The sequence below is a fragment of the Elephas maximus genome, chromosome 27 (genome assembly GCF_024166365.1).
Source record: "Elephas maximus indicus isolate mEleMax1 chromosome 27, mEleMax1 primary haplotype, whole genome shotgun sequence".
NCBI lineage: Eukaryota > Metazoa > Chordata > Mammalia > Proboscidea > Elephantidae > Elephas > Elephas maximus.
This window is the reverse complement of record NC_064845.1, coordinates 28,332,568-28,354,455: the sequence shown is the minus strand read 5'-3', so window position 1 is coordinate 28,354,455 and position 21,888 is coordinate 28,332,568. Positions and strand designations below refer to the sequence as shown.

The following is a 21,888-nucleotide window of genomic DNA, read 5'->3' as shown; positions in this document are numbered from 1 at the left end:
CCCAACCAGAGGCCTTATGACTACAGCCGAGCCCATGTTCACAGACGACAAGTGATGACCACTACTACTCCTCTAGGTGGATACGTGACAGTCTGCACCACACACTTTGTGACCCAAAATCAGATTCTACTCAAGAATAGTGAATGGACTCTTAGGCTTCTATATCTGGTAAGAGCCCAAACCAGCTGGTAATAGGACAGAAGTGATTCAAGGGCTACAATAATCAAGACAGTGCAATCTAGTAGCCCATCTACGTATATTGAAAGAAAACAAAACAAGACTCAGTGAGCAAATATAAAATGAATCATTACAATTTCTTATAGATGGCTCAGAGACAGCAGTCCATAACAAACCACATAAAGAAGCAGACCGTGATTGCTTCTACAACTCCCCAAAGAATCAAAATCTTTCCCAAATGCAGATACAATCCTGGAATTGCCAGATGCAGAATATAAAAAACTAATTTACAGAATGCTTCAATACATCAGGGGTGACGTCATAAATGAAATAAGGCAATCTACAGAAAAAGCCAAGGAAGACACTGATAAAACAGTTGAAGAAATCAAAAAGGTTATTCAAGAACATAGTGGAAACATTAATAAGCTGCAAGAATCCATAGAGAGACAGCATTCAGAAATCCAAAAGATTAACAATAAAATTACAGAATTAGGCAACGCAACAGGAAGTTAAAGGAGCAGACTCGAGCAATTGGAATGCAGAGTGGGAGATGTGGAGGACCAGGGAATTGACACCAATATACCTGAGAAAAAATCAGATAAAAGAATTAAAAAAAATGAAGAATCCCTAAGAATTATGTGGGACTCTACCAGGCAGAATAACTTGCATGTGATTGGAGTTCCAGAACAGGGAGGAATAACAGAAAACACAGAGAGAATAGTTGAAGATCTGTTGGCAGAAAACTTCCCTGACATCAAGAAAGATGAAAGAATAGCTATCCAAAATGCTCATTGAACCCCATTTAAAATTGATCCAAAAAGAAAATCACTAAGACACATTATCATCAAACTTGCAAAAACCAAAGATAAAGAGAAAATTTTAAAAGCAGCCAGGGATAAAGGAAAGGTTTCCTTCAAGGGAGAATCAATAAGAATAAGTTCAGACTACTCAGCAGAAACCATACAGGCAAGAAGGCAATGGGATGACATATATAGAGCACTGAAGGAGAAAAACTGCCAGCCAAGGATCATATATCCAGCAAAACTCTCTCTCAAATATGAAGGCGAAATTAAGACATTTACAGATAAACACAAGCTTAGAGAATTTGCAAAATCCAAACCACAGCTAGAAGAAATACTAAAGGAAATTGGTCACAAAATCAGTAATATCAGATACCAACACAACACAAGGTCACAGAACAGAACATCCTGATATCAACTCAAATACGGAAATCACAAAAACAAGTTAAGATTAATTTTAAAAAGAAAAAAATGCTCAAAACAGGGAATCATTGAAGTCATTATGTAAAAGATCACAATAATCAAAAAGAGGGACTAAATACAGGAGGCACAGAACTGCCATATGGAGAGGAAAACACGGTGATATAGGACGATACAAGTTAGGTTTTTACTTAGAAAAATAGGGGTAGATATTAAGGTAACCACAAAGAGGTCTAACGATTCCGTAACTCAAAATAAAAACCAAGAAAAACATAACAACTCAACCAACATAAATTCAACTACTATGAAGATGAGGAACACACAATTTACAATGAAAAACGTCTCAGCACAAAAAAGTAAGTGGAAAAATGAAATTGTCAACAACACACACAAAAAGGCATCAAAAGGACAGCACTAATCTATAATTACACTGAATGTAAATGGACTAAATGCAGCAATAAAGAGACAGAGAGTCTCAGACTGGATAAAGAAACACAATCCGTCTATATGCTGCCTACAAAAGACACACTTTATACTTAGAGACACAAACAAACTAAAACTCAAAGGATGGAAAAAATAAATCAAACAAACAACAAGCAAAAAAGAGCAGGAGTAGCAATATTAATTTCTGAAAAAATAGACTTTAAAGTCAAATCCGGCACAAAGGATAAAGAAGGACACTACATAATGATTAAAGGGACAACTGACCAGGAAGATATAACCATATTAAATATGTATGCACCCAATGACAGGGCTGCAAGATACATAAAACAAACATTAACAGGCCTGAAAAGTGAGATGGACACATCCACAATTACAGTAGGAGACATCAACACACCACTTTCGGAGAAGGACAGGACTTCCAGTAAGAAGCTCAATAGAGATACGGAAAACCTAATCGCAACAATCAACCAACTTGACCTCATAGACTTATACAGAACACGCCACCCAGCAGCTGCAAAGTATACTTTTTTTTCTAGTGCACATGGAACTTTCTCTAGAATAGATCACATATTAGGTCATAAAACAAACCTTTGCAGAATCCAAAACATCGAAATATTACAAAGCATCTTCTCAGACCATAAGGCCATAAAAGTGTAAATCAATAACAGAAAAATCAGGGAAAAGAAATCAAATACTTGGAAACTGAACAATACCCTCCTCAAAAAAGACTGGCTTAAAGACTGGAGGGAATAAAGAAATTCATAGAATGCAACGAGAATGAAAACACTTCCTATCAAAACCTCTGGGACACAGCAAAAGCAGGACTCAGAGGTCTGTTTATATCGATAAATGCACACATACATAAAGAAGAAAAAGCCAAAATCAGAGAACTGTCCCTACAACTTGAACAAATAGAAAGTGAGCAACAAAAGAATCCATCAGGCACCAGAAGAAAACAAATAATAAAAACTAGAGCTGAACTAAATGAAATGGAGAACAGAAGAACAATTGAAAGGATTAACAAAGTCAAAAGCTCGTTCTTTGAAAAAATTAACAAAATTGATAAACCATTAGCCAGACGGACTAAAGAAATACAAGAAAGGAAACAAATAAGCCAAATAAGAAACAAGATGGGCCATATCACAATAGACCCAACTGAAATTAAAAGAATCATATCAGATTACTATGAAAAACTGTACTCTAACAAATTTGCAAACCTAGAAGAAATGGATGAATTCCTAGAAAAACACTACCTACCTAAACTAACACAATCAGAAGTAGAACAACTAAATAGACCCATAACAAAAACAGAGATTGAAAAGGTAATCAAAGAACTCCCAACAAAAAAAGCCCTGGCCCGGACGGCTTCACTGCAGAGTTCTACCAAACATTCAGAGAAGACTTAACACCACTACTACTAAAGGTATTTCAAAGCATAGAAAATGATGGAATACTACCTAACTCATTCTATGAAGCCACCATATCCCTGATACCAAAACCACGTAAAGACACCACAAAAAAAGAAAATTACAGACCTATATCCCTCATGAACATAGATGCAAAAATCCTCAATAAAATTCTAGCCAAGAGAATTCAACAACATATCAAAAAAATAATCCACCATGACCAAGTGGGATTTATACCAGGTATGCAAGGTTGGTTTAATATTTGAAAAACCATTAATGTAATCCACCATATAAATAAAACAAAAAACAAAAACCACATGATCTTATCAATTGATGCAGAAAAGGCGTTTGACAAAGTCCAACACCCATTGATGATAAAAACTTTCAGGAAAATAGGAATTGAAGGAAAATTCCTCAACATAATAAAAGGCATCTAAACAAAACAAAAAAAAAATTCTTTTTTTTTTTTTTTTATACAAAGCCAACAGCCAATATCACTCTAAATGGAGAGCCTGAAAGCATTTCCATTGAGAACGGGAACCAGACAAGGATGCCCTTTATCACCGCTCTTATTCAACATTGTGCTAGAGGTCCTAGCCAGAGCAATTAGGCTGGACAAAGAAATAACGGGCTTCAAGATTGGCAAGGAAGAAGTAAAATTATCTCTATTTGCAGATGAGATGATCTTATACACAGAAAACCCTTAGGAATCCTCCAGAAAACTACTGAAACTAATAGAAGAGTTTGGCAGAGTCTCAGGATATGAGATAATCATACAAAAATCACTTGGATTCCTCTACATCAACAAAAAGAACAACGAAGAGGAAATAACCAAATCAATACCATTCACAGTAGCCCCCAGGAAGATAAAATACTTAGGAATAAATCTTACCAAAGATGTAAAAGACCTATACAAACAAAACTACAAAGTACTAGTGCAAGAAACGAAAAGGGACCTACATAAGTGGAAAAACATACCTTGCTCATGGATAGGAAGACTTAACATAGTAAAAATGTCTATTCTACCAAAAGCCATCTATACATACAATGCACTTCCGATCCAAATTCCAATGACCTTTTTTAATGTGATGGAGAAACAAATCACCAGCTTCATTTGGAAGGGAAAGAAGCCCCGGATAAGTAAAGCATTACTGAAAAAGAAGAAGAAAGTGGGAGGCATCACTCTACATGATTTCAGAATATATTATAAAGCCACAGTAGTCAAAACAGCCTGGTACTGGTACAAGAACAGGCACATAGACCAATAGAACAGAATGGAGAACCCAGATATAAATCCATCCACATATGAGCAGCTGATATTTGACAAAGGCCCAGTGTCAGTTAATTGAGAAAAAGAGAGTCTTTTTAACAAATGGTGCTGGCATAACTGGATATCCATTTGCAAAAAAAATGAAACAGGACCCATACCTCACACCATGCACAAAAACTGAATCCAAGTGGATCAAAGACCTAAAGATAAAGACTAAAACGATAAAGATCATGGAAGAAAAAATAGGGACAACCTTAGGAGCCCTAATTAAAGGCATAAATGGAATACAAAACATTACTAAAAATGACGAAGAGAAACCAGATAACTGGGAGCTCCTAAAAATCAAACACCTATGCTCATCTAAAGACTTCACCAAAAGAGTAAAAAGACCACCTACGGATTGGGAAAAAATTTTCAGCTGTGACATCTCCGACCAGCACCTGATCTCTAAAATCTATATGATTCTGTTAAAACTCAACCACAAAAAGACAAACAACCCAATCAAAAACTGGGCAAAGGATATGAACACGCTCTTCACAAAAGAAGATATACAGGCAGCTAACAGACACATGAAAAAAAGCTCTCGATCATTAGCCATTAGAGAATGCAAAGTAGAACTACGATGAGGTTCCATGTCACTCCAACAAGGCTGGCATTCATCCAAAAAACACAAAATAATAAATGTTGGAGAGGCTGCGGAGAGATTGGAACTCTTACACACTACTGGTGGGAATGTCAAATGGTACAATCACTTTGGAAATCTATCTGGCGTTTTCTTAAAAAGTTAGAAATAGAACTACCATACAACCCAGAAATCCCACTCCTCAGAATATAACCTAGAGAAATAAGAGCCTTTACACGAACAGATATATGCACACCCATTTTTATTGCAGCTCTGTTTACAACAGCAAAAAGCTGGAAGCAACCAAGGTGTCCATCAACGGATGAATGGGTAAATAAATTACGGTATATTCACAAAATGGAATACTACGCATCGATAAAGAACAGCGACGAATCCGTGAAACATTTCATAACATGGAGGAACCTGGAAGGCATTATACTGAGTAAAATTAGTCAGAGGCAAAAGGACAAATATTGTATAAGACCACTATTATAAGATCTTGAGAAATAGTACAAACTGAGAAGAACACATACTTTTGTGGTTACGAGAGGGGGGAGGGAGGGAGGGTGGGAGAGGGTTATTTGCTGATTAGTTAGTAGATAAGAACTACTTTAGGTGAAGGGAAGGACAATACTCAATACAGGGAAGGTCAGTTCAACTGGACTGGACCAAAAACAAGGAAGTTTCCGGGATAAACTGAATGCTTTGAAGGTCAGCAGAGCAAGGGTGGGGGTTTGGGGCCTATGGCTTAAGGGGACTTCTAAGTCAACTGGCAAAATAATTCTGTTATGAAAACATTCTGCATCCCACTTTGAAGCGTGGCGTCTGGGGTCTTAAATGCTAACAAGCGGCCATCTAAGATGCATCAGTCGTTCTCAACCCATCTCGATGAAAGGTGAATGAAGAACACCAAGGTCACACGATAACTATGAGCCCAAGAGACAGAAAGGGCCACATGAACCAGAGACTTACATCATCCTGAGACCAGAAGAACTAGTTGGTGCCTGGCCACAATCGATGACTGCCCTGACAGGGAGCACAACAGAGAACCCCTGAGGGAGCAGGAGAACAGTGGGATGCAGACCCCAAATTCTCATAAAAAGACCATACTTAATGGTCTGACCGAGACTAGAAGAATCTCGGCGGTCATGGTCCCCAAACCTTCTGTTGGCCCAGGGCAGGAACCATTCCCGAAGACAACTCATCAGAAATGGAAGGGACTGAACAATGGGTTGGAGAGAGATGCTGATGAAGAGTGAGCTACTTGTATCAGGTGGACACTTGAGACTGTGTTGGCGTCTCCTGTCTGGAGGGGAGATGGGAGGGTAGAGAGGGTTAGAAACTGGCAAAACTGTCACGAAAGGAGAGACTGGAAGGAGGGCGCGGGCTGACTCATTGGGGGAGAGTTAGTGGGAGTATGGAGTAAGGTGTATATAAGCTTATATGTGACAGACTGACTTGATTTGTAAACTTTCACTTAAAGCACCATAAAAATTATTTAAAAAAAAAAAGGAAAGTAGTTATCTGCAGAGGATGGCAGGGCTTTGCTCCAAAATCCTGCAGATCTGCGCAGTGATTCACCAAGAAGGGCCTGTCCTTCAAAAGAAGGATGAAGAAAAAGGCATTGGCCAGATCAACGGCTGCATACCAGGTACCAGGAGATGTGTTAATTTGCAGTTCACTCCTCCAAGGAAACTCCTCTTCCAATGGATTGGCTGCTCACACCAGATCATAAAATGGAGGCTAATTACATAACGTCTGCCAAACCCTGGGAATCATCACCTAACCAAGCTGACACATAACATTAACCATCACAGTGGTGATGAAAATGTTCTGAAGTAGGTACTGATGATGGTTGAATAAGATTGTAAAAGTACATAAAGCCAGTATACTACACACTTAAAAATTATTAAAACAAATTTTATGAGAAATCTACCACTTAAAATAGAATAAACTATGAAGTATAAAGTGATCTGGAAAAATATTACCACAAAACCAAAGAAATTCCCGCTCAGGTGAGCTGAAGAAAGGGTGTGTTTCTGGAGCTAACGTTCCCTAGCTGTGAATAAGGGGTGGCTGTGGAGGACTTGCAGCAAATGGCTCAACCTCTGGTGACCGAGGCAGAGCCGGAGATGGAGGACCTGGTGCTCTATAGAGCTCTTATGTTGAGCAGGAGCCGGATCGACATCAGCAGGTGATCTGGGAGCCATTCAGGAGGTGGCTACGATTGAACTCTACGCCTCCAGCTGACTGCCATCTGACGCTGGTGATGGAGCTGGTGACGGAATAGTTGGTGCACTGTGGAGCTCCAGTGTTAGTGCAGGAGCAGGATCAACATCAGCAGGTCATCCAGGAGCTGGTTCTGAAAATGACCCATGTGGTCCCTGTCCGCTGGAGCTCACAATCTGTAGGGGAGACATGAAGATGGATAAAAGCATGAAAACAAACACATGCAAAGAAAAAAGCATATTTTATAGAGAAAATAAAGCAGGGTGCTGTGAGATAAAGTTGGGGTGTGGTCCAGGAGGTCTCACTAAGGTGACATTTATGTCTGACCAGAATGACAGGAGGCACCAGCCCTGCGCTAGTCTGGGGACAGCGTGCCAGGGAGAAGACAGAGCTGTTGCAGAGACTGGGACACAGATGTGAGTTTGTCCAGAGAAGTGGTTGAAATGCAGCCAGTAGAGCTAGAGGTAGCTGAGGAGGAGGGGAGGCAGGGAGGAGGAGAACAGGTCCAGGACCCATGACCTGGTGGGCTGGTGGAGTTCTCTCTTGCTCTGTGATAACAACACCCCCAAAACTAATGACTCACAACACACAACAGCACACAGTCTCTCTGGGCCAGGAACCCAGGCATGGCTTACCTGGTGACTTCTCCAAGTTCTCAGGAGACTGTGGTTGTGGTCTCAACTGAGTCTTGACTGGGGACGATCTGTTCCCTACTCACTTCCGTGTTATCAGCAGGACTCCATGAGCTTTTGGACTGGGGGGCCTCACTCCTGTCTGTTGATCAGGACCCTCCCTCAGGTCTTTGTCACATGAGTCTCTCCATGGGCAGGTCATACATCACAGCTGCTGCCTGAAGGGAGAGAGAAAAATAAATGACAGACACGGGATGACTGAGAGAGAAACAGAGAGAGAGGATAAAAGAGAGCCACCACGGTGACCCCACCTGGGTGGCCCTACAGACCTCCCCAAGGTCATTCCACCCCCCAGGCCATGCCAGCCCTTGTCCTCATGGGGTCCCTGGTAAATGGGGGCTGGGAGGAAATGTGCACAGAACTGATGAGGCAGAAAGTTGTTGGATGAGGCAGGGTCCATTTGGGAGAGAGGTGGTGGGGGTCAGGGAAGGAGGAGCCATGTGACCTGGGGAGATCTGGGAGGCGAGGAGTAATAATGAGGATGATGAAAATTGGGCTGCTGCTTCAGGAATAGCACACATTGAGGGCAACCCCAAGCTCCATCCCCACGGCCTCTCACCACACTGGGTTCATGGGGCTGAGTCTGACCGTGGCTGGGCCTAGTCCATTAGCTTGGGTGCCTTGGGGAGGCTGGGGGCTGGGGTGGCAAATGGGGAGGCCTCTTTCACTTCCCTGCCCTGACCCCGCTGATCACACAGAACGCAGGGATTTAAGTCTACCCAGGGGTTTCAGTTCAGACGAGGCCGTAGGGAGGGACTGTCGGGGTCACAGGCTAAGTCAGCACTCTCACCTGGACCTTCTCTGAGATCCAGCTCACCCTGAGTGTGGCAGTCAAAGTGCAGCCCTACCTACTGGCATTGCCTGGGCCACTGCTGACCCTGTGCCAGCCCAGCTTCTGCCAGATCCTGCTGCAGTAATTAGAGGTTGATTCCTATATCTGGGGACATGGTCAGGGCTAGATGGTACAGCCCACAGGCCGACCCATCCAGCATGGGAGAACTGGGAGCTCCTCAGAGGCACAAGGGCTTGAAGGGCAGAAAGAGAAGGAGGCAGCTCAGAGGGGCTCTTGACGCCTCCCTGGCCGCTGCCGGCACTGTCTCTGCAGAACTCTCCGCAGGAGATCCCCAAGGAAAAGGAGAATGGCATCGTCTCCTCGGTTTACCCCCAAGAAACGGGCGATGAAGGGCTGCCGCAGGTTCTGGGTGAGTGCAGGGGGAGGGGAGTGACGTCCCTACCCAGGGACCCAAGATGCCCAAGACACCACCCTGTGGACCTCAGGTCACTCCCAGGGCTTTCCCTCTTGAGGGTCCCCAGTCCCCTCACAAGAAAATGATATCCCCCCCTCCGTACTCTCCTCCCTGCCCTGGCCAGCTACAAAGTCACTCTTCCCATATTTGTAGGAATATCAGAAATGAGGTTTTTATACTGTCTTCACTTCACATAAGCACATGCGTATTTTGCCTGTTGCTGCTGTTTTAGTGTTGAACTTTCAACCCCAGGGTCTCAGGCAGCAGTCGGCTGGGCTCTCCTTGCACAACTTCTCCCAGCTTCACACATCATCACACTTGGCAAGCTTCTTTTATCCTAAAACGAGGGCTTAGGCTATGACACATCTTTTTCCACAACCTGCAATCTCAGGGAACACATCACGTGACCCCTTCAGGTCAGGGGCTCTAGCCTGACTCGCTGCAGAATGTTCCAGAAGGGAGGCCTGTCCCCACAGTGACTGAGCCTCTCTCTGCTGCTGGCCCTGGACTGATGCCTTCTGCAGGGCTGCAGGAACACTTACATGTGTCCTCACACACTCACCCACCCAGGACAGACTCCCAGGAGTGGCATGCTTGGTGGGGAGGATGTACACATTTCAAGTTAGGATCACTAGAGCTAGACTCCTTCCGAAAACAGTGGTCGCAGTGCTGTGCCCCAGCAGTTTGTGATGCTGGCCACGTCTCTGCATTGAGCCTGTTCCAGGTATTATGGTTCCTTTCTGTTTTGCCAGTCTGCTGTCAGGGTGGCCAACAGAACTGCAGGGTGGCTCTGAGGCACCCGTTGGCCCTAAGAAGCTGAACCGCCTCTCAGTCTTTTACCGATCATTCACATTTGCACTCCCTGGGCCATCTGTTCAGATCCTCAGTTTTACGGGGGTCTTTCTCCCACCCCAGGGTCTCTAGGTTCTCAACCTTGTATTCGTCTGGGTGCTCCATAGCTTCATGTTCTCAAAACCCCCTTTAATGCACAGAAAGAAAAATCCATGTCTTGCCTATCTCATTGGTGTGTCTGCTGTGTGCACTGTCTCCAGCTGGGAGGGAATGAGCTTACACCAGACCTTCCCCTCTGAGTCAGGAGCAGAGCAGGCTTCATGTTGCACAGAGGGAACATCATGGAACACTAATGTCAGACAGTTCTGGGCTCTGACCAGGTGACCTCGGGAAGACACTGGATATCACCAAGCCTCTGTTTTCTCAATGGGGTGTTTTGTGAAGACTCACTGGGATACTGCTCTTCCTTCAGGGAGATAACAATGGTTACTTAGTTAACGAAATCCCTTCAGGTTCCTAATGTTTGTAATCAGCCCCCACCTCCAATTCTGCTTGGAAATCCGAGTCCTGTTTGATGCTGAAGGCACTCATGTCCCACCTCCTGCCACAGGTCACTGAGGGACAGGGAGTGCCTGGTCTAAGCTCTGGGCCCCCAACCCTCCTGGTGGTTTATGGGGTTGCCTCTGACAATATGTTCCTCCTCTGTCCCACCTCAGTGTGTCTGTGGTTCAAACGAGGACCTGGATGAGGCCTGGGTGATGAAAACCTTCAAGGCAGGCTCACTGGAGAAGCTGGTGGAGCTCCTGGTGCCCGCTTTCCTAAAGGGTGACTTCTCCTACATCGACATCTTTCTGCGAACCTATAGAACCTACGCCACCACCCAGCAAGTCCTAGACCAGCTGCTCCAAAGGTGACTGCCCTGCCCTCCAAAGCCCAATGGGGCCTCTACTCCCTACCAGCTGTGAGTCTGGAGAATGCCACTTCACCACTCAGAGCCTCAGTTTTCTCCCCTGAGAAGTGGGCCGATAAAGGTCCAATCAGCTAGAATTACTGTCAGGACCACATGGGATAAGCCACAGAAAGTGTATACCCGGAGCCCAGCTCTATGGTAAAGGGTGCTGGAGGGGCTGGGATCTTCACATGTTCTCCAACACGAAGAAGCTGTCTGCCTTACACCTCACTGACTACGTGCCCTTGAGCAAACATACCTCCCATTTGTAAAGGGGATGTTGAGATTCCATTTAGTGTGTCCTTGTCCTTGGTATCAACGTCACTGGATTTGGTTTTTGGTTTTGGCTTGTCCTTGGTATAGCCAGAAAAGAGATCCCTGGAGGCTGGAAGAGAGGCTACAGGACTCTCAGATACCTGGGAAGGTACTGGGTGGGTTCACTCATTCACCAATGATCCGTGAAGCCCCTGCTGTTGCAGACACTGTTCTGGGTATTTAGCATTGTTCAGTGAACAAAGCAGATAGGAATCCCTGCCCTCCTGGGCCTCCGTTCCAGTCCGAGAATGAGACAGGAACACTAGACATCTTAAGCAAGTAGTGTCCACAGTGCATTAGATGTGACACCCTCACACCACCTCTAGGTATGGATGTAACCACCCCTATTCTGCGGCACCCCAGGAGCAGCTGAACCGCAGGAGCAGCTGAAAGGGTGAGTGGACTTTGTGTGGAGAAGGAGGGGCTCTATCTCTATAGAAGGACAGAGGTTTCAGGGGACCTGTGTCTGGATTGGGGTTGGCAGACCCTGGGCCACATTCATCTAGATTCCACTAGAGGGATGAGTTTAGGGGCGGCCCCTGCAGGATGTAAGCAATCACAGAGAGAGGGGAGTGGAACCTGGGTGTCCTGGGGAGCAAAGGGGAGGCTGGGGGCTCAGAGAGGCTCCTGAGACAATTCATCCTCCCAAAATTCCTTTACATCACAGGTTGCCCCCTTCTGAATTTTGGACCCAAAACAGGAAGTGTGGGGGGGGGGTGGGGAGTGGAGAAAATTGCTCCCAAATCCCCGTCCCCAGTCATGGGTGCTCAGCTTCATGTGGGGCCCCTGTCTGAGGGGAGAACAGTGTCCATGGGACAAGGGACCCTCACACACGTGCAGACAACCAGGGAGCATGCTGGTGCACACGCTCCAGAGGAGGGGCATCATGGCCTGGACATCTGGGTCAGGAGACGGACCCTGCGTGGCACCCAGCATCAGATAATCCTGAAGCACTACTGTGTGCCGGGTTGCGAGATAAACATGCAGACACATATTTCTGTGCCCTTAGAGGGTTACTGTCCAGTGAGGAGAGGGCCAGGGGACAGAAATGGATGTAATTCAGGCTCACCAAGGAGGGAGAGTTGGTCAGACCATGGATGGGGAGCTCCCTGGGATAGGGCTCTGTCCTAGCCCCCCTGTCAGTAACCAGGCTGCCACTGCCAGGATAACCAGAGTGTGTAATACAGGGTGGCCCTGACCTTTGGAAGGACAGGGGCAGACAGAGGGACTGGCCCATTGCAAGGGTGCCCTGGGAGGTCAGTGTGGTGGGAAAAGCCAGGCTTCTGACCCTGCTCTTCACCACCCATCCCTAGCGCCATCTCTTTTATCCTGGGCACATGGCTCAAGGAATACTCGGAGGATTTCAATCAGCTCCCAGACTTCCCCTGCCTAAAGCTCGTGCTGGAGTATGTGCAGGTGAACATGCCAGGCTCACATCTGGAGCGCTGTGCCCAACTTCTCTTGGCACAACTCGTTCAAATGGAGGTCACTGAGGCACAGCCAGAGAGTGAGGAAGACTGGGCATGACTGCATGTGAGCTTGGGAGGGGCACGACGGAAGAACCCCAGGGGTTGGGGTTGAGCCAGAGCTCAGAGTAACTTCAGACTCTCTTCTGGTGGACCACAGTCTGGGAAGACTTTCCGGGGTGGAAAATCTTGGGAATGGGCTTCTCTTTGTGGCAGTGGGTGTTTTCCATCATTGGCAAGGCATGAGGAGAGGCAGTCATGTTGGTGAACCTGTCTCCTCTTGCAGCTTCAGAGCCGGGGCCAGCGCCAATGGTAAAAGGAGCTCGAGAGCTATCTTCGCCCCAAGAACCGGCGCCGGGACAATCTCCTGGGGTACATTCGTTTCCTGTAGCAGCACCAAATTGCCATAGTGCACCACCTATTATGTCATCGGCTGCAGCACTGGCACCAGATGGAGAGCTGGCTGGAAGGGTGGACCCCTCTCCTGGGCCACCTCCAGATATGGCTCCCGGACCACAAGCTGATGTCAATCCTGCTCCTTCTGCTGCTCCAACACCAGAGCTGCAGACAGCACCAGCTATTCCATCACCAGCTCCATCGCTACCACCAGACCCAGAGCAGCCTGAAGGGTGGGATTCTTATCCTGGGCCACCTCCTGAAGCGGCCCTTTTACCAGCTGGTGAGGTTGATCCTGTTCCTGCACAAAAACCAGAGCTCCACAGAGCACCACTGCTTCCATCACCAGCTCCTGCAGTGGAACCTGACGAACAGCCAGCTGGAGGCTCAGATTCGTATCCTGGGCCACCTCCAGAACCAGTTCCCGGACCATTGGCTGATGTCAATCCTGCTTCTGCTCCTGTTTCAACACTGGAGCTTGACGTAGCCTAGGTCTTCCCCCAGGTCCATCAGCAGCATCAGATGGAGAGTCCGATGGAGAGGTGGATTCCATCGTGAGCCACCTCCAGAACCGGATCCTGGAACACCAGCTGACGTCGATCCAGCTCCTGCTCCAACACAAGACGTCGACAGAGCAACAGCTATTCTGTCACAAGCTTCAGCTCTGGCAGCGGATGGATAGCCCGCTGGAGGTTCACGTTCTTAACCAGGGCCACCGCCTAAGCCAGGCCATGGACCACCTGGTGATGTCGATTCTGATCCTGTACAGACACCGACGCTCAATACAGCACCGCCTATCCCATCACCAGATGGAGAGCCCACAGAAGAGCTGGATTTTTACCCTGGGCAACTTCCAGAACACACTCAAGGACCGTCTCCTGAGTCAGATCCCGCTCTTGCAGGAACATTGGAGCTGGGTACAACAACAGGTCCTCCATCACCAAGTCGAGCACTGCCACCTGACAGACAGCCTGCTGAAAGATCAGATTCTTTCCCTGGGCCAAGACCATAACCAGCTCCTGGACCGCATGGTGAGGTCCATAACACGCCTGGACTAACACTGGGACTCCACAGAGCAGCATCACCAGCTCCAGCACTGGCACCAAATCGGGAGAAAGCTGGAAAATGAGATTCTTATTCTGGGCTATATTCAGAGCTGGCTCCTGGACCACCAGCTGATGTCAACCCTGCTCCTGTACCTCTACCAACACTAGGGCTCAAGATAGCCCACAGCCGTCCATCTCCATCTCTGGCCCCGGCACCAGGGGAAGAGCCTGCTGGAGGGCCCGATTCCCATCCTGGGCCACCTACAGAAATGGTTCCTCAACCACCTGCTCCTGCACCAACACCGGAAGTCCTTAGGGCACCAGCTATTTCATCACCAGGTCCGGCGATGGCGACAGACAAAGAGTCAGCTGGAGGGGTGGATTTCCATCCTGGGCCACCTTCAACTGGCTCCCGACAAACAGCTGATATCGATCCTGCTCCTACTCCAACACTGGAGCCCCACAGGCTATTAAGTCCTCCATCGCTAGCTCTGCCCCGGGCACCAGAGGCAGAGCCACTTGACATGCCTCCTCCACAGCAGCTCCTCATTCACAGCCTGGGAACATCAGCCTCAGAACCAGACATTTTCTTCTTCTCACCTCAGTGGGTGTTTTTTCACTTTTGTTGTGGTATTTTTCCAGCTCAATTTATACTTTATAGCTTAGACTGTATTAACTAGTAGATTTCTTATTAAAGAAAGGTTTGTTTTAATAGCTTTAAAGTGTGTCATATAGTGGCTTTACCTACTTTCACAATCCTATTGAACCATCACCAGTATCTACGTCAGAACACTTTCATCACCACTGTCATGGTTCATGTTACGTGTTAACTTAGGTAGGCCATGATTCTCAGGGATTTGGCCGAAATTATGTAATCATCTTCCATTTTGTGATCTGATGTGATCAGCCAATCAGTTGGAAGAGAAGCTTCCTTGGGGATGTGGCCTGAAAATTAATATATCTTCTGGGGTATGCAGCCATTAGTCTCCCTGATGCCTTTTTCTCTATCCCTGTTTTAAAGGACCACCAGAAGCAGTTTGCTGTCACTTGGTCAGGCCAGCAATACACCTGCACTAATTTATCTCGGGGGTATGTCAATTCTCAAGGTGTATGTCATAATTCAGTCCTCAGGGAGCTTGATTGCTTTTCCTTTCCAGAAGGCGTCACATTGGTCCATTACATTAATGGCATTATGCTGACTGAACCTAGTAAGAAAGAAGTATCAATACTCTAGACTTATCGGTAAGATACTTGCATGCTAACCCAAAAACCAAACACACTGCCATCGAGTCGATTCCGACTCGTAGTGACCCTATAGGACTGATTAGATCTGCCCGATAGAGTTTCAAAGGAGCACCTGGCGGATTCGAACTGCGGACCTCTTGGTTAGCAGCTGAAGCACTTAACCACTGTATGCCACCAGAGTTTCCATTGCATGCTAGAGGGTGGAAAATTATTCTGACAAAAATCCATATGCCTACATTTCAGTGAAATTTCTAGGGCTCCGGTGGTGTGGGGGATGTTGAAATATTCCTTGTAAAGTGAAGAATTAGTTGATGTATCTGGCCCTTCCTACAGCTAAAGAGGAGGCACAACATTTGTTGGGCCTCTTTGGGTTTCGGAGGCATCATATCCCTCATTTGGGTGTGCTGCTCCAGCCTATTTATCACATGGTTTGAAAGCTGCACCTTTTGAGTAGGGCCCACAACAAGAGAAAGCTCTGCAACAGGTTCAGTCTGACGTCCAAGCTGCTCTGCCACTTGAGCCGTATGACCTGGCAGAGCCAGTGGTTTTGGAAGTGACAGTGGCAGACAGAGAGGGTCTTTGGAGTCCTGTTTAGAGTCTCTGGCAGGCCCCTATTGGTGAATCACAGTGCAGATCCTTAGGATTTGGGAGCACAGCCCTGCCATCCTCTGCATTTAACTACTCTCCTTTTGAGAAACAGCTTTTGGCTTGTTACAGGGCCTTAGTAGAGACTGAACACTTAACCGTAGGACACCAAGTCACAATGCATCCAGAGCTGCCCATCATGAACTGGGTGTTGTCTGACTTACGGAGCCATAAAGCCAGATGTGCAGAGCCGCACTCCATCATTACATGCAAGTGGTATACATGATATCAGGCCTGAGCAGGACCTGAAGGCTCAAGTAAGTCGCAGGAGGAAATGGCCCAAATGCCCATGGCCTCCACCCCTATTACATTACTTGCCCTTTCCTAGTCTTCATCTATGACCTCATCATCAGTTGACTGAGGAAGAGAAAACTGATGTCTGGTTTACAGGTGTTTCTCTGCATGATATGCAGGCACCATCTCAACATGGAGAGCAGCAGCAAAGCACTACAGCCCCTTTCTGGGACCTCCCTGAGGGACAGTGGTGAGGGAATAGCCTCTCAATGGGCAGAATTTCAATCAGTGAACGTGAGTTTTCACTTTACTTGGAAGGATAAATGGCCAGATATGCAGTGGTACACTGATTCATGGGTTGTGGCCAATAGTTTGACTGGATAGCCAGGGACTTGGAAGGAACATGATTGGAATTTGGAGACAAGGAAGTATAAAGTAGTGGCATGTGACAGACCTCCCTGAACAGGCCAAAGAAGCAAACATATTTGTATCTCATGTGAATGCTCTGACTTAGGCAGCGTTCTCTAAAGAAGCAAAACCAGTAAAGTGTATAAATACCTACAGAGAGAGAGAGATTTATATCAAGAAAATGGCTCTCACGGTTTTAGAGGCCATAACATCCCAAGTCTGTGGGTCAGGATACAGGTCTCTCCTTATTCATGTACCCTCAGGTGCTCGTGTACCCAACATCGGTAGGCTGGAGAGCATGGCTTTTACTCACAGGCTGTGAAGGTCAACAAATCCAAAGAGTGGCAGGCAAGACCGCAGGTAAACTGTTAGCTCAAGTCCCCAAAACTGGAGGTGAGACGAACAGAAGCCAGCTGCAGATTCCACAATGACAAAAACCCCCGAGCCCTGACAGAATGTCTGCGTAAACTAGATGCAGGACACACACCCAAGGAAACTCCCCTTCAACCAAATGCCTACTCACATCATATGGCAGCATGGGGGTAATCACATATTAAATCTCAACAGGGAAGTGAACACAACATAACACGACTGCCAAAACTCTGAGAATCACGGCACAGCCAAGTTAATACACAATCTTAACTATCACAGTTCACCCCTTTCCAACTCTACACATCTCCTTAAACCATACATGATCTCTGAATAAAGACAATTATAAAGGCATTCTTGTGCTAACATGATACAATGAACACACATACAACCAAAAATGCACTAGCCCTGTTTACATCTTATATTTTATAAGTTGAGAAAACAAAAATATTTGATGCACACATACAAAGCAGAAACACTCATAACAGTTACATTCCTCGTTTCTGTAGTTGGTCACATGGCCGTAAGTGCTATTTAGAACTACCTTCTTCCACCACCTATTCCATGTTCCCTTTGCTCTAAGCAAGCACCTCAGCTCGTCGTGGCTCTTTCCTGGTGGGGTGGCCAAACGGTCATTTGTAAAGGGTCTGGGCCATTAGTAGTCCTGTCGTAACTGAATTGCTGTAATTTTACACTGACATTAATCACAAGGCATGTGTGATTGTTAAGATTGTGTGTGTCAACTTCGCTGGGCCACGATTCTCTGTGTCTTGGCTGTTGTACGATGTTGTGATGTGATCACTTCCCTGTTGAAATCTGATATGTGGATTTCAGATCTGGAAGCCCCATAATGGAACCTTCCGAGTGGTATCAGTGCAGGTAGGGCCTGTGGTGGCTCACTCCCCACTCAGCCTTTCTCTCTTCACCCTCTGCCATGTACTTCCTTCCTGCTCATCTTGCCAAGGCTCTTGGCTTGCTCTGGATCCTGCAGCTGTCCCTTGTTCATCCGACCTCCAGTTCTTGGGACTTATCTGCTGATCCTGGGATTCATCAACCTTCACAGACTGGGAGTTTAAGAGCCCTGCTCTCTAGCCTGCCAATCTGGGCTTTGCCAGCCCCTATGACTACATCAGTCACAAGAAGCCTCTATCCTGATGCATGGATTTGCAAATCTACAATCACATGAGCTGCTTCCTTGATGTAAATCTCTCTTTCTATACATATTTATACCCTTGACTAGCTTTGCTTCTCTAGAGAACCCAGCCTAAGACAGTTGGTACCGAGAGTGGTTCTGACAAACAAAATTTTAAGGATGAGTTTTCTAAATTAATTTTCAAGTCTGGTTAGTTTCGAAGATGTTGATGACTCTGCTCTCAGTAGTAAAGAAGGCACTGCTAATCCATGGCATGAGGCAATTCAAATATGCAAATTATCACCACCAACAGATCAGGTATTGGTGAAAGGCGAGGCTCTGGGTGATCGCATATATGATACATTTCAACAATTTTCTCATAATGAGAAGTATACAGAAGCTGGTTGGTTGGTCCTACTTTCACTCACTAGACAAACTGGTGAAAGGAAGAGATGCACTCAGGGCTTCAGTGTCAAAGCTCAAGTGCAGCATAAACAACCTCAAAGTGGAAACACTTGTGCTTTGAAAGAAAGTCTTATTTCTTGTAGCAATAACACTGATATTGCCAAAAACAAAACCAGAGTCTTATTGTAAGAGTGGCTGAATTACAATCCTACTTCAATTGCCAAACTCAAGAGGTGTCTGAAGTTAAAATGAGGGCACTAATTGGGAAGAAATAAGATCCTGAAACTTGGGATGGGGACATATGGGAAGATAATTAGAAAGCTGGAGACAGTGAGCCCCTAAATTCCATTTAATCACTCCTGTTGGTAGGGTTGCCAATAGAACCACTTCCATCGGAAGAGATTACTTGACGTTTGTCTGCTACACCACCCTGCCCAGTAAAAGCATTAGCCCCTCCACTTCCATTTAATGAAATTAGCCCTTCCTCAGCTGCCTCTAAATAGCCCTTGCCTGAGCCATTGCCTGGGGCAGCATCGGAGGCAGATGCTTTACAAGACAATGCTGAACGTTCTCAAAACAATCCCACACTACAGATTCTGGCTTCTAGGCATATAACTAGACTTAAGTCCCAGCGAACCACAAAAGGTGAAGTACAAAGTGTGACCCAGGAGGAAGTACGCTACACTCCAAGAGAAGTCCTTGAGTTTTCTAATATGTACAAACAGGAACCTGGGGAATAGGTGTGGGAATGGTTATTAAGGGTGCAGGATAATGCTCCAAGGAACGTAAACATGGATTGGACTGAGTTTATTGCTATGGGTCCACTAAGCACAGATTCTTCATTCAGTGTTTCACCTCAAGAAGTTAGGAAAAGATCTAATAGTTCCTTTGGTTAGGTTGCTGAAGCATGGGTCACGCAGTTGCCTACAGTAAATCAAGTTGAAGTACCAGACATGCCTTGGTATACTGTAGAAGACGGTATTCAAAGGCTTAGAGATACTGGCATGCTAAAATGCATTTCTCAGGTTAAACCCACAGACCCACACATGGAATGCCCAGAGAACACACCTTTTACCACAACTGTGAGGAAAAAAAATCTGAAGGGAAATTCAGCATCCTTGAAGACTGCTGTGACTGCTATTTTATGTAAATCAGATTTGACAGTGGGAACTGCCCTAACTGAACCAAGACACCTAAATACAATAGGGTTGATTGGACCCTGTGATAGTAGGGGCCAAGTGGCAACACTCAATCAACAAAGACAAGTGGACGTGGTTACAGTAATGGATGGCAGAATCAAAGCAGTAATCAGAAGAGTGTGACTCATATGGACTTAAGACTACTTAGTCATGGTGTCCCTAGGAGTGAATTAGATAGGAAATCTACTAAATATTTACTTGATCTGTACAAACAGAAGAACTCTAGTTCAGGTGAACAGCAGTCTAACACGAATCGCTCTCAGTCAACTCCCATACTTGAGCAAATTTACGGACCCCCAACCCCTTCAATGAAGGGGAGGCCAGGTCCCCATGAGGACGGACTCCAATACACTGTCAAAAATTTATACGCTCAATTCTCTCCTAGCCTTCCCCAAAGGTGTCTACAACCTTTTATGAGAGTGACTTTTCATTGATGAAAAGAAAATACTCAGACTTTTTGGGGATTACCGGACAGTAGCTCTGAACTGACACTAATTCCAGGAGACACAAAACGGTACTGTAGCCCACCAGTCACAGTGGGGGTATATAGAGGTCAGGTTATTAATGGAGTCTTGGCTCATGTTTGTTTCACAGTAGGTCCAGTGGGTCCCTGAATCCCCCCATAGTAATTTTCCCAGTTCCAGAATGCATTATTGCAAAAGATACGCTCAACAACCGGCAGAAACCCCACGCTGAATCCCTCACAAATGAAGAAAGAGCTATTTTAGTAGGAAAAGCCAAGTGGAAGCCATTACAGCTGCCCCTACCTAGGAAAACAGTAAACCAAAAGCTATACTGCATTCCTGGAGGAATTGCAGACATTACTGCCACCATCAAGGCCTTAAAGGATGCAGGGGTGGTGATTCTCACCACATCCCCCATTCAACTCGCCTATTTGGCTTGTGCAAAAAACAGATGGACCTAGGAGAACAACAGTAGATTATCAAAAACTTAACCATGTTGTGACTCCAACTGCAGATGCTGTTCCAGATGTAGTTTGATTGCTGAAGCAAATTAATACATGTCCTGATACCTGGTGTATAGCTGCTGAACTGGCTAATGCCTTTTTCTCCATAACTGTTTTGAAGGACCATCAGGAGAAGTTCACTTTCAGATGGCAAGGCAAGCAATACACCTTCACTGGCCTACCTCAGCGCTCCATGAGCTCTCCAGCCCTATGTCATAATTTAGTCAGCAGGGACCATGATTGCCTTTCCCTTCCATAAGATGTCACAGCTGGTCCACTACATTGACGGCATTATGCTGATTGGACCTAGTAAGAAAGAAGTATCAATGACTCTGGACTTATTGGTAAAACATTTGCCTGCCAGAGAGTGGTAAATTATTCCCACAAAAATTCAGGCACCTACCACCTCAGTCAAATTTTTAGGGGTCCAGTGGTACGGGGCATGTTGAGATATTCCCTCTAAACTGAAGGATAAGTTATTGCATCTGGCTGCTCCCACAACTAAAACAGAGGCAAAATGCCTACTGAGCCTCTTTGGAATTTGGAGGCAATACGTTTCTCATTTCGGTGTGCTACTCCAGCCTATTTATCAATTGACTTGAAAAGTTGCTAGTTTTGAGTGGGGCCCAGAAGAAGAGAAGGTTCTACAACAGGTTCAGGCTGCTGTGTAAGCCACTCTGCCACTTGGGCCATATGATCCGGGTGATCCAATGGTGCTTGAAGCGTCCGTGGCAGATGAAGATTCTGTCTGGAGACTTTGGCAGGCCCCTACTGGTGAACCACTGCACAGACCCTTAGGATTTTGGAGCGAAGCCCTGCCATCCTCTGCATTTAACTACTCTTCTTTTGAGAAACAGCTTTTGGCTTGTTACTGGGCCTTAGTAGAGACTGAACACTTAACCATGGGACACCAAGTCACCATGTGGGCTGAGCTGCCCATCATGAACTGGGTGTTGTATGACCCACAGAGACATAAAGTCGGATGTGCACGGCAGCACTCCATCATTAAATGG

The 21,888-nt window shown here is 45.9% G+C and overlaps 1 protein-coding gene across 9 annotated transcripts in view; it reads right to left on the bottom strand.

Moving 5' to 3' along the window:
- Window positions 1-21,888, bottom strand: part of LOC126068313 (ral guanine nucleotide dissociation stimulator-like) — a 497,494-nt gene that overhangs the window by 131,017 nt on the left and 344,589 nt on the right. The window contains exons 6-7 of one of the 9 annotated variants that reach the window (XR_007515600.1): window positions 8,004-8,218; window positions 7,121-7,544 (exon numbers count right to left, since the gene is read on the bottom strand). The exons of the other annotated variants lie outside the window; for them this stretch is intronic. The gene's annotated coding sequence lies outside the window, so the exon portion shown is untranslated. Of the gene's footprint in view, window positions 1-7,120; window positions 7,545-8,003; window positions 8,219-21,888 lie in introns of those variants that run through there. 9 annotated transcript variants of the gene reach the window in all.